Source organism: Passer domesticus, chromosome 4 (assembly GCF_036417665.1).
Source record: "Passer domesticus isolate bPasDom1 chromosome 4, bPasDom1.hap1, whole genome shotgun sequence".
NCBI classification, from domain to species: domain Eukaryota; kingdom Metazoa; phylum Chordata; class Aves; order Passeriformes; family Passeridae; genus Passer; species Passer domesticus.
This window is the reverse complement of record NC_087477.1, coordinates 44,121,033-44,133,537: the sequence shown is the minus strand read 5'-3', so window position 1 is coordinate 44,133,537 and position 12,505 is coordinate 44,121,033. Positions and strand designations below refer to the sequence as shown.

Below are 12,505 nucleotides of genomic sequence, written 5' to 3'. Positions count from 1 at the left end.
CCGAACACCATACCTTGATCTAGTCAGCTCTTTTTAACCCTGTACATACACATTTTACCACCTTGATCACCCCTTTAACAGCCATCACAGAACTGATTAATTATATCCTAGGACATACATCAGTAGGAAACTGAATAAAACCAGGTGGGTTTATATATATACTGTTGGAGATAGACATTTGCAAGGAGAATTCAGACTCTTTTCTTAGATGTGAAATGCAAATTGAACTCATCACAGCTTACAAGTGCATTTACAGAAAGAAAAAGCTGGCAGTTAATCCAGCAAAGGAGGTGTACCAAAGAGAGGATTAATGAATGGAAGCTCAAATTGGAAAAACTCAAATTGAAAATGAAGCAGAAATTATTAACCATGTTTTGTATGATTCACCACTGTAATGTATTAGTAAGAAAATTTATTATTATCCAGTTCTGAATATCTTCCCACTACACCTACTAACTACTTTTTGAGAAAACAGCCTCAATCTGGTCATACTAGTTTTGGCAAAATTCAGGGATGAGTGGTTGATATGTGAAGCTACAAAAGGTATTCATAGTTAGAAAAACCCCAGGCAAAGTACTAATTTGGTAATAAGTGGAGGAAGAAAAAGTGACAGGGGATGTTGAGAAAGCTGAAATGTTTCTTGCATCAGTCTTCAGTTAAATGGAAGCAGGTAACTTCCTGATTAAAGGTAGTTTAATTATGGGTAACAAAGAAACTAGTATGGTGTCAGCCCAGAAAAGGGAAGGAAAAGTTTATAAGGTAACATCTACATAACAAATTTTCAAAACCATGAGACATGATGGACTTCTACCTGAGATGCTTAAAGGATGATCTGAAAATTCATAGAATCATTCTCTTTGTGAAATGATGAAGGTGGATTTAAATGCCAAAAGGATGGAAATTAATAGTGTTAGCAAATGAAGAATATATCATGCTTATAAGAAAGAAAAAAAAAAGCTAAAAAACAAGCAACTAAAGAACTATAACCAGGTTGTGCTTAGTTCTGAGAAAAATCTGAGCAAACCATTAACAAATATTGCAGAGGCAATACAGATCATATACTTCAATGTCATAACATAGGCCCATAAAGAGCCAGAAAGCTCAAATCAATTTAATTTCTAGATGGTAGGTGCAAAACACCTTGGATAATCGTAGATCACTGTAGCTAGAGAGCAGTTAGCATAATGAAATTCAGAGGGCTTGGGGGGATATACAGAAGCCTATATTTAGCTAGGATCCATTAAATGACTTCATTAATGACATGGATACTTGGTGAACCTGCACAAAGGTAAGGGAGATGGCACCTAAATCACAGGACCATGTACAGGTGAAAAACTAGAAATTTGTGCAAGACATTCCAGTTGTCCAACAGCCAAACAGATATAGGATAAAGGGGACAACATACAGAATAACCACCTAGGTAGCAGATCTGAGACCAAGTACCTGTCCTTGCTCTAATTTTTAGGGACAGAGCCTTCATGAATCAAGCAGCCTTGGTTACTGCAGTCTAAGAAAGATGGGAATTAACTGGATACAGCTTAGAGATGTATCAATAGGTGGTCAGAGGTACTGAAAACATGGAAAGAGAAGACTGGACATGTTTTTAACATAAAGACAAAACTGAATGTGAATGGGGGATAGATTTTAATTATGTTAAAAGCTGTGGGACAAAGGGAAAATAAGTTATCCCTGCATTACAGGACATACAGGACAAGAATAAACAGGCCTCACAGTAGAAAAGGCAGGACATTAGGAAATAATTTAGATTAGAAGGACTGATGTGATAGCACAGGTTGAGCAGTAGACTCATGGAATTTCCACTATTGGAACAATTCACAGGCTAGGCAATACCTAGGTCTGCATAAAGCTGAAAAGAATATTGTTGATATAGGTGAAACTGATACAGCCGATATAGCTGATACAAATGGTAATCCATGAAAAAACCTCACAATACATAGGAAAATGATGTTATAGATGAAGAGTCCCATCAAATACGTCTAAGCTTCTACAATAAATACAGGCTGTGACATCCTTTGGAAGGTCAAATTACATTCTTTCAAACTTCTGCAGCAGGTAAAGCAACACACCTGATTTTCAGATGACATTTCCAAAGAACAGGAACTTAAAAAATAAACCTGTAAATTCACATTAAAATACCTGGAAGAAAAGACATCCATAGGGATCATTTTTCAGCCCCATTTCCTAAAGCACTGGATACACTCATCTATATTTTATTATCTGAAAATAATTTAGTTTGAAACAGTCAAGTTCATTAAAAAGCTGGTTTAGAATTACTATTCAATAAACCAAGATTTCAGAATTCTTAATAAAACTGGGAAAGTTTGACTTTGAATTTCCAAGTACCAAAAACATAAAAAGTTTATTATGTTTTCCTCTAAGTTTTTTGCTGAGGAATTGAAAGACTTGCAAAGTTGTATATGCATTAACTGCTTGACACAAACCAATTCAGTATGATTGAAGAGATATTCTGTGGGGGTTTGCATTAAAAATGCAAATAAGATGAAAAAGGTGTGCAAAGAAGATTAAATGATGACCAAGTGATTTTTTTTCCAAGTACGTACTTGACAATCTAGCAAACTCAATTATTCCTCCCAATCCACATTTCATACTTATATACACATAAAACCCATTGTCTAGTGCCCTCAATGGTTTTCAAAGTTGTTATTTACAGATTTTCAAGTTGACAGTAATGTAGCCATAACTTTTGTTGGACTTCAGTTCATTAGTCTGTTCCTCCCTATGGTAATTTCATTATGTCTTCAACCTGCATTCTAACTCCCACTGCTACAATTAGTAGTGAAATTTAAAGCTACCAGATTGTAAAGTTATGCTACCTACTACCTACTACCCAAGGGTAATTTAACCATTAATTACTGTAGCACCAGCTAACATTCCTCCCATCTACTGAACAAGACCCTTAGAGCTCATAAACTTTCCTATATCCCTAGGCGAGTACTTTGTTGATCAGAGTCTGAATGTCCACACTAATCTCACAATGAATAACAGGCCTTAAATACATCCTTTAAATTACCAAGTAATTTTAATGGAAATAAAATAAGAATGGGAGAGCTGGAATAAAAAAAAAAAACACTGCAGAAAACTGTCACAAAGAGCAAGACCTCTGTGATTCTGGTTGTTTTTATTTGGCTGTATTTGTCCATGGGTAAAAAGCCTGAAGGGGCCATATATTGAATAAACACAGACATAAATTCTGATGTTGAATTCAGTAGGACTATACTCACAGAGCATAACTCTTTGAGAATTGGATCTTTCAGCAGTCAAAGGTAGGGGAAATAATGAGAAGGGTACTTGTTCACTGTTCTGATGTCACTGTTCATTGTCAATACACACATAAAGCTTGGAGGGAGGGTGTCTTCAGAGGTGCTAGTGACTTTGGTTTAAGTACTTTGTCATCTCGTAGGGCTCACAGTCCCCCATGACCTATCTCAACCGTTCAGTTTATAGAAAGAAAGTCTAGGAACAGGAACCAAAAAACCCAGTGTCTGGCTGATCAAGAGGAAGTGATGACTGAGGGTCTTGTATGTCTTGAGTACCTAAATCAGGACACTAATCAGTAGCAGCTGTTTCTATAAAGAAATGTAGGCTTCTTTTCCAGACAGTAATGTATTTCTTGAACAAAGAACCTTGTGCATTGCTTGGGGTTTTTTGCTTCTAAGGTATTATTTATCTAAGCATCTTTTCTTTTAAAGGATTTCCTGTGTGTGGATATATATGTGCAGGCATACACACACACACACGTGTATATATGCAATTTTGTCAGCTTTGTTTTGTTTGATCACCTGCCATTCCATTAGTGACTTTTTGAACTACCATACTGGGCATAAGAGGGCCTAGTGGAGCCCTTCTCTTGCAGCATACAGCAGTGCAGGAGGGGAAAGAGGATGAGGAGACATACACTCTTTCAAGTGTGTGGAATATGATGGTAAGTACTGTTTACCATAACTAAAACATTATTGTCCAAACTTAAAACACAGTTTCATATTGGCTATTATGAAGACAATTAAATCTATCCCAGCCAAATTCAGTAAAAGCAGTCATGAAATTTTAGGTTAGTTACTCCTGCTGTAATGACCGGCAAGAAAATACAGATATTTCTTATTTCAAGAGTTACATTGATGCAGAGCACTTGGTTCTTACTTTCTCTGTTTCTCTTTCTTTTTCTTACACGACCTTCTTTTTTTTTTTTTTTTAAATCCTCAGAATGTAGCTTGGCAGTTGCAGAGCCAGCAGAAGCACATAATGCATTGTTTAGATGCTGATGATGCTGCAGCAAACCTGCTATTAAACTCATAGTAGACCTAAGTCCTAGAGACTTGTGGTCTTTCCAGTGTTTCTGTGACAATAGAATTACACTTATTTCATTTATCTAAGTTGTTTTCTTTCCTTTTTGACAGAAAAAAATCTTGTATTTGTTTCAAGGTAATGTATTTCTTCTACCGAATTCCCCTTTACCTACATCTTTCTTTGTTTTTTTCTTCTCCCTATTGCATACAGTATATATAGTGTAAGTAAAACCCAAAATTGTCCATAGGTTGATTATCCATTATAGATTATGGATTTTTCATAGTTTTTTTACTAACAGGTCTTGATTTCATACAAAGGACAAAAATGTCAGGAGATGTTAATGAGGACATTTTCCCCTAAACACACAAGAGGGGTGTTTGGGGGAAAAAAAAAAAAAAGAAGGTGAAAATGTCCTTTAGGCACTGGAAAATGGAAAACAAGGTTATGCTCTCCAGGTACCTGAACCCAAGATGCTCTTTCTCTATTAAGTGACTGAACTTATTCTTAATTGCCAAAGAAGAACTAAAGCATCTAAATGCAGGAAAGATGCAAAAGAGCATTATTTCTTTACAGTAGAAGAAGAGAAGACTACTAAGCACCCAAGTTACACTACACAGAACTCACTTATACACTACCACAAAACATTTAACTTTTCATAAAACAATTCACTGCCTGGTGTTTTATTACAAAATTTTTATTTTCTCTAAAATTGGAGGCTCATGTACATTCTGTAGTTTGATGTCACTTCAGATAATTTTATTTTTCATTCTGCCCCAATAGTGTAGTTTTCTGTTTAACTGTATTGGCATTTACAATTTTCTATGTAAAGATTTTTTCTTCTTCTTTTAGAACTTGATTGGGAAAGTTTCATGGAGTTTATGCAACTTTTATCTGAAGGAATATATTCTGATTTATATTGTGCTTATTCTGTTGCTGACATTTGGTGACATTTTCGCTTTTGTTGACAGCTTTGTACTTCATTAAAAAGTAGGCTACTCAAATGAAGGTGATTAATTTTTTGTCCAGCCTTTATCATATCCAGCACATAAAGCAGTCTTCTTACTTCGTTCCTGCATAAGCTTTCCTCTCTGATTGCTTCTTTTCTGTACTGTGCTTTTCTCTATGCCCCCTTTGTGAAGTATTTTCTCTTTTGTCAGCAGTTGAATCTCTCTCTACTAATTTCTTTTAAAAGTTCAGCACTATAGCAGAACATTTTGTAGCTATTTACTTTGAAGCTGTAGGCAAGCAAAGCTTGTAACAGTATGATTTGCAAGTTCCTGTCATAAAAGGTCAAACACCCAGTCTTTCAGTCTTTGTGTTTCTCTTATTAGCATGCCAGAACTGTGATTACTAATCCTTAAAAAATTCTTAGTGCACTGACTAAAACCCAAGATATCTTTCATTCTAATAGCTCCTGCAAAGGTGAACAAGAACAGACTTCTATGCCCAAATGGATATGAGTAGACCTGCAGCTTCACTGCTAATGGCAGGAAATACAAAATACTACCAAAGAGCTTTCAGGCAGAGATAAATGACCTATCTCACAGTCACCAGAGATTAAACACCTGCCAAGCTGCAAATAGCATTGTCTTACAACTGCAGGATCATAAACAACTGATGTTTATAGCAGAATTTTTAAAAGGTGTTAAAGTCTAAGAATTAGACAATAAAAGTAATTGGCTAATTGCATCTCAGTTATTGAAAATTAAAAGCTTTAAGGCTAAATTTTGCAGAGGTACTATACTTTTTCTTCTTAACCAATGCTACATTTCAGAATTATTTTGGTGGGGAGAGGAAAGATGGCAATTTAATTTTTGAGTGCTAAGGAACAAAAGAAATTATGTTTCCTGAAATCAAATACTTAGCAATACAGCTGGTATTCTGGACCATGTTTTTTTAACTTTTAACCACTGCTTTTGCAGTTTCAACTTTCATACTCAATTCAGAGTAAGTGGTCTCCTGTGATGTACATCAGAGAGGAAGAAACAAAAAAAAAAAATTGGGAAGTAACTGGATTTCCTATATGATTAAAATTTTACAAAATTTTCCAGCTCTTGGAAAGCTGGAAGGTATCCAGGTGGGGCTGTGGAAGGTCTCAGTGGGAGGAGCCAGGGGTTGCTCAGGTGTAATCAGCTCCAATGGACCCACAACAGGACACAAATGAACACATCAGCCAAGCTGATGACACCTCCATGAAAACATATTTTAAAAAATTCATAAAATGCCAGACAGCGAGAGGAGGAGGGGAAAAAAGGAGTGAGAAACAAGAGAGAGAAAATTGATATCAGAGAAGGAGGAGCTCCATGGAAGAACTGATGTCTCCCCTGCAGGTTGTGAGGGGTCCATGCTGCAGCACAGAAGTGCAGGGAGGAAGGAACAGTACACAGGAGCAAAGTACACAGGAGCAGAGAAAATTTACATCAGCCAGATGCTGATGTGAACTCCTGCACCACTTGGAGCAGGGTTAGAAGAGTCAGAAATGAAAGAATGATGTAGAGCATAGGAAAGGGGGTCAGGGAAGACTTGAGAGGAAAGCTTTAACAGTTTTTTTCTGGTTTCCACTACTCAAATTAATAAATTAATAAATTAATAAATTAATAAATTAATAAATTAATCAATATCTATTTTAATTATGAGTGGTTGCATTGTCTTTTCCCAGTTAAGCCTGCTTTGCTTGTGACAGTAACTGATAAGCAATCTCCCTGCCTTCATCCTGACCCTTGAACTTTCTCCATACTCTTCCTCTTTTCTCCCCTCTACCCTGTTGAGGAGAGGGAGTAAGCAATAGGTCAAGTAGATGTTTGACAACCCTCCACAATGTAGAACAAGAAACTCCAAATGCACAGAAAAGCATGATTCAAATATTGGGTTTATAGAAAAAAAATGAAACAAAATGAGCCATTTGTCTTTCTTAAATATAGTTTTCCTGTATATATATGTGCACGTGTACTTTCACACACAGGTTCCCCTCATCCATGGTTCTGATAATTATTTCTAAATGAAAACTCAAATCTTCATTTGAGCAATCAACAATCTCCTTTTTCTAAACACAACCAGAATGCTTCAATTTCCTAAAAGAACTAAACAGTAGTTATACAGCATCTCTCCATGCTTATCATTTTACAGCTCAGAAAATGAGGATAAAAACTGTAACATTTCTGGGTTTATCCATTTTGTGGAATACTACAGTCCTAACCTAGTGTAACTAAATTTTAAAATGTGCATGAGTGTGTGTCTCCTACTGTGGATTTACAGGCCTAATAGGCTATGAAAATAGATTAGGAAATTGAGTATGCTGCTCAATATTTGGTCTCTGGTTTTTATTTCTGTTGCTTGTTTGCTTAAATCATTTCCTAAAATTGAATAATTTTTATGTGTTTACATATTTTGGGTTATTTTTTTCTGTGCTTTCTCAGTTTCTGGAATGCTAATAGCTCTGAAAATGGCAGCACCCATGTGCCTTTTGCTTCTCTCTGTAGCACCAGTGGTAATACTGCATGTTTGTCAGCATCAAAATAAATCCCACAATAGGCTTGTTCAGTCAGGTTTTGACACAGACAACTGGCACTGAAAACAGCATGCAGCTTGGTTTTGACTTAAACAATAATTTCCAATAGAATGGATATTTTCTTACCTGTGTAAGCTCCTCTTTTGAGTAATAGCTTACCTTCTGTGAAGCCTCTGGCAACTGAAGGAAATACAGGTACCAATCTCAGTCTCCTCTGCTGGTTATCACCATTTCTGGAATACATAAAAGAAAATCATCTCTGTGACATTGTTGAATATCTTTCTTACTCCAGCAAAGTGGAAGAAAAAGGAGATGTTGAAGTCCTGTATCTTGGGCCTTCTAGAAATGAAGACACACTGCCATCAAACAGGACACTGAAAGCATCAGGAAATAAAAAATCTGTCAGAAGTTCTGCTTCTACCATTTCATGACAAGGCTAAGAGGCTATTGCCCACGATTTTCCCATCCATTGACATTCCACTGACAATTTAACATTCCTCTACTGTGGGACAAGGTCAGATATTGGTGATCTGTCCCTATGATTTATCCCTTGACAAATATCCTATATGTCCAAATATCCTATTATGTCAAATGACAAATGTCCCTATATAAATTTTTTTGCAACAGGGATAATTAACATATTCAGTCATTATCACATCCATAGCTTCAGTCATGTTCTCTAACAGCTACTTGCTGCTCAACCCCGTCAGCAAGAGGAGGGGCTGGCAATCTAAGGCTGTGCTGGTAAACCCAGTGCTTTCCCCCACATCAACATCTCTCTGCACCTTCATGTACATTCCTGCTCTGAAGATGAACTCTGAAATAATGCTGTTCTGTTGTTTGCTAGTTTGGGGTACAAATTGCATCCTAGATCTATGATCCCATGAAGGTCAAAGACCTCAGACATATCATAAACTGTCCAATGTTAGTGTAAAATAAAAAATAACTGCAGTAAAAAGGGACTTTGTAGAGATACTGTGAGGATAAACTGATGATTGGAACATGCAATTGCTTTACACTCTCTTTAGCTTTAATTTTTTTTCTGTTTTCTCGTGGGAAGCACAAATTATATCCCTGGCTACCATTTAAGTGACATTTTGCAGATCATATAAACTTATATAAAAAACTTATAAAGTACACTTTTGGAACAGGTTTAATTCAGGCCTGATCCATTCCAAGAAATTGCATTCTCTCACCATAAATCATGATTTATAACTTTTCCCATTAAACCTTAAGGTTTCCACAACAGCTGTCTGGTTTTAATTGCACAGCCTATTCCAAATTAAAGCATTAAAACTTTCTTGTTTTCTACCAATGTATGTTTAAACTGATCTTTATCTTATTATTTCTGTAATATGAGTAAACGCCATCATACTGAAGAAATATCCAATATTTACATATTTATTATGCCAAGGGTCATTGTAGCGACAATTAATCACAAGAATTTTCATGTTATGGTGCTGCTTACATTCTGTTAGCATTGAATTGCCACAGGTAGTGGAATTAAAAAATAAAAATTGAACAGAATTAATTTTTGTGATTATTCTAAAAAAAAACTGCATTAGGCTGGATGGTATTTTAACTGTTTAGAAATATAGAATTAAATCTTTCCAAAGTAAGCAAAATTTATTTAAGCCAGAAGTTGGTAGCTTTAAAGGGTAATATGTTTAAATCTTCTCTTGATTTACACTCTGTGTTTATATAACTGCAATCTGATAAATATCCTGGTAATATCAGTTACATTAATAGGGTTAAATGCGCTAAAAAATGTCAGAGTCACATCTTAGAATCAGTATAAATTTGGTTCCAGTGTTTCTTAACTTTGGAGATTTATTAATAAGGCATAAAACACAACCCTTTGCTACATCATCTATAGAATAATATTTCCTAGCTCAGAGCCTCAACAGATTTTTTTTTACTTCTGGGGCACAAAAGAACATATTTCAATTCATGTCTAAAATTATCTGTACACTGTCATTAATTACAAATACCAAATTTGCATAGAATCTCCTCTACCTTATTCTTGTTCCTCAGCAGTAATCCAAATTAACTGTATCACTCTGATCAAATATGCCAGCCATCCAAAGTGATCACATGCATCTGACTTTTCTCTTTTTTTTGGGGGGTGGGGGTGATTTTCTTGACTACCAAATGTCAAGTGAAGCAATATGTGAATTAGAATAAATCTTATGCAAGCAATTTACTCACAAGTTATTTTACTAACTAGGCATCTCATGGGCCATCCAGCATTATTGTGCTTAAGGGACCAGTGTAGTATAAGAATATCCTTGAGATCATACCAGACAATGGTTTGCTGTGATTTTTTAGGCTGTAGCACTTCTTGGTTAGGAGTGTACTGTTCTCCACTCTTCGTCATTCTTTCCTTCCATTCCCATCAACATCCCGTCAGATTTGTTGGCTTAACCTGGGGATCAGCACTAGCACAAGCTAATTTTAACCATGATAATTTTACAGAAGCCAATTAGTGGGTGTGCTCCTAGGTTGCAAGTAAGTGATGATAACTCTCACAGGTGATAACTCTCACAGATGATGACATCACAGAAGAAGCTATGAACCAACTTTTTAACCAGCTGAGCTGCATCTGGAACAATGCATCTGACTGCAAACTCAGAAATATTGAGTCAGCTATTTTGAGAATATCTGTCAGATGCAACTAGAGATTGCAAAGGGTCACTTATGTTCAGCATAGATAATACATAACTGTCCCACTAGATAATGCAGTTATTTATCTTTCTTTTTAATTATGCATTTGTTGGGCATTCATTATTAAATTAACTTAGCTTGTTTGTTTTCAGTTTCAGGGTCAGTCCTGAGATTTTCATATATATTTCCTGAGTATTCATACTTCAAACATGAAAAGAGTAGTCATTTCTAAAGCATTAATATTAATAAAATATTTTATTACATAAGTGTAACATTAGATAGTTTGAATCTAACTAAACAGCAATTTATAACCAGAAAGGCTTTGAGTTTTGGGATTTTTTTGACTTTGACCTTCAGTCATTAACAGTTCTAGTACTAAATTATACAGATGCTGTAAGTTGTATATTTTTTTTTGTATTTCAGTCTAGACAATGGCTGGAAAATGAAACAGCTGAAAGCCTGGAGGCATGTTTCTTAGACAGCAAAAATTCTTATGATGGACAGGTTCAGATTTTAGGGACAGTCCTACAAACTACTGCAGCAACAAATGAGCTTGGAATCACCTACAGGCCACTTAATATCAAAGAAGATAAAGATATTACAATTACTTTGTGACATAATGAGAGTTTTCAACTTCCTCTCAGTGTAACCACAGTTGTGAACAATTTACTAAGTCAGAAAAGGTTTCAAAGAAATAAAAGTAATGTGAGATCAACAGGAAGTTTTTTTACACAATCTGATCTCAAAGATTTTATGAATGATTGGAGTGCTTGAAAAAAGGATACAGACACACTCTTTCTGTTCTAGACGGATCTTGCAGCCAGAAAGCCAACCATTCCCTGGGCTGTATCCAAAGCAGCATGGGCAGCAGGGGAGGGAGGAGATTCTGAACCTCTGCTCTGCTCTGGTGAGACTCCACCTGCAATGCTGCATCCAGCTCTGAGGCTCCCAGCACAGGGAGGACATGGATCTGTTGGAGCATGTCCAGAGCAGAAACATCGAGATGATTAGAGGGATGGAGCACTTGTTCCATGAGGAAAGGCTGAGAGAGAAGACAAAGTTCCAGGAAGATCTTATTGTAGCCTTACAGCATCTAAAGGGGGCTCATAAAGAGATAGGTAGAAACATTTCAGCACACTCTGTTTCAAAGGTTAATGGTTTTAAACTAAAGCAGGGTAGATTCAGGCTACCTGTAAGGAGAAAAATTTTTACAATGAGGGTGGTGAAAAACTCCCACAGATTCCCAGAGAGGTGATAGATGTCTTCACCTTAAGAACATTCAGTCAGACCAGATAGGGCTCTGAGCAACATGATCTAGTTGAAGATGTCCCTGCTCACTGCAGGGGGGTTGTTTTAGATTAAAGGCTGCTTTCAACCCAAATTCTTCTATGATCTGTCCGATTTGCTATTGAATTAAATAAAAATATCTTCTCTGAGGTCAGTTGCTGATGAGACAGCACAGACCTAAGCATTTTGATCTTAATGTTACTTTTCTTCAAGTCTAAGTACGAAGAATTTGGATGCTATAGAAATGACATTCTGAGAAATCTGTGAATTAAACACAATAGGACTGGAAGGGATTATAACCTTTCTGGGAAAAACAGGTTAATGAGAAACTACAGAGCAAGTTATATAAAAATTATAGAAGAGTAAAGACTTTTTTTATGCAATGAAGCGGCAATTGTGATGAAAGAAATCCATCTTTAGGAGAAATTTAATGAGAAAAGCTACTGGCACTAACACTTTGTTAAGGCTATAACTGCATGGTGTAATGACCACTGGGTAAAGTACTGCATTTTAAAATAAATGTGTTGGTTAAGATCCACATGGTATAGGAATTGTTATACAGTATAAGAGGAAAAGTGGGAATTTCAGAATACAAAAGCCAGTGAAACTTGTGGTGTAAAAGAGGAAAATAAAAGTTAAAACAGATTCATAAATATATTATTGCTGAGACTATCTAGATTACATATTAGAGTAATATAATTACTCTAGATTACATATTAG

The 12,505-nt window shown here is 35.9% G+C and overlaps 1 long non-coding RNA gene across 2 annotated transcripts in view; it reads right to left on the bottom strand.

Moving 5' to 3' along the window:
• The window catches only part of LOC135299105 (uncharacterized), a 100,310-nt gene extending 89,948 nt beyond the window's left edge, over window positions 1-10,362 (bottom strand). For both annotated transcript variants that reach the window (XR_010361155.1, XR_010361160.1), the window contains exons 1-2: window positions 10,135-10,362; window positions 7,994-8,067 (exon numbers count right to left, since the gene is read on the bottom strand). This is a non-coding gene — a long non-coding RNA (uncharacterized LOC135299105). The remainder of the gene's footprint in view (window positions 1-7,993; window positions 8,068-10,134) is intronic.
• Window positions 10,363-12,505: the final 2,143 nt, after the last annotated feature.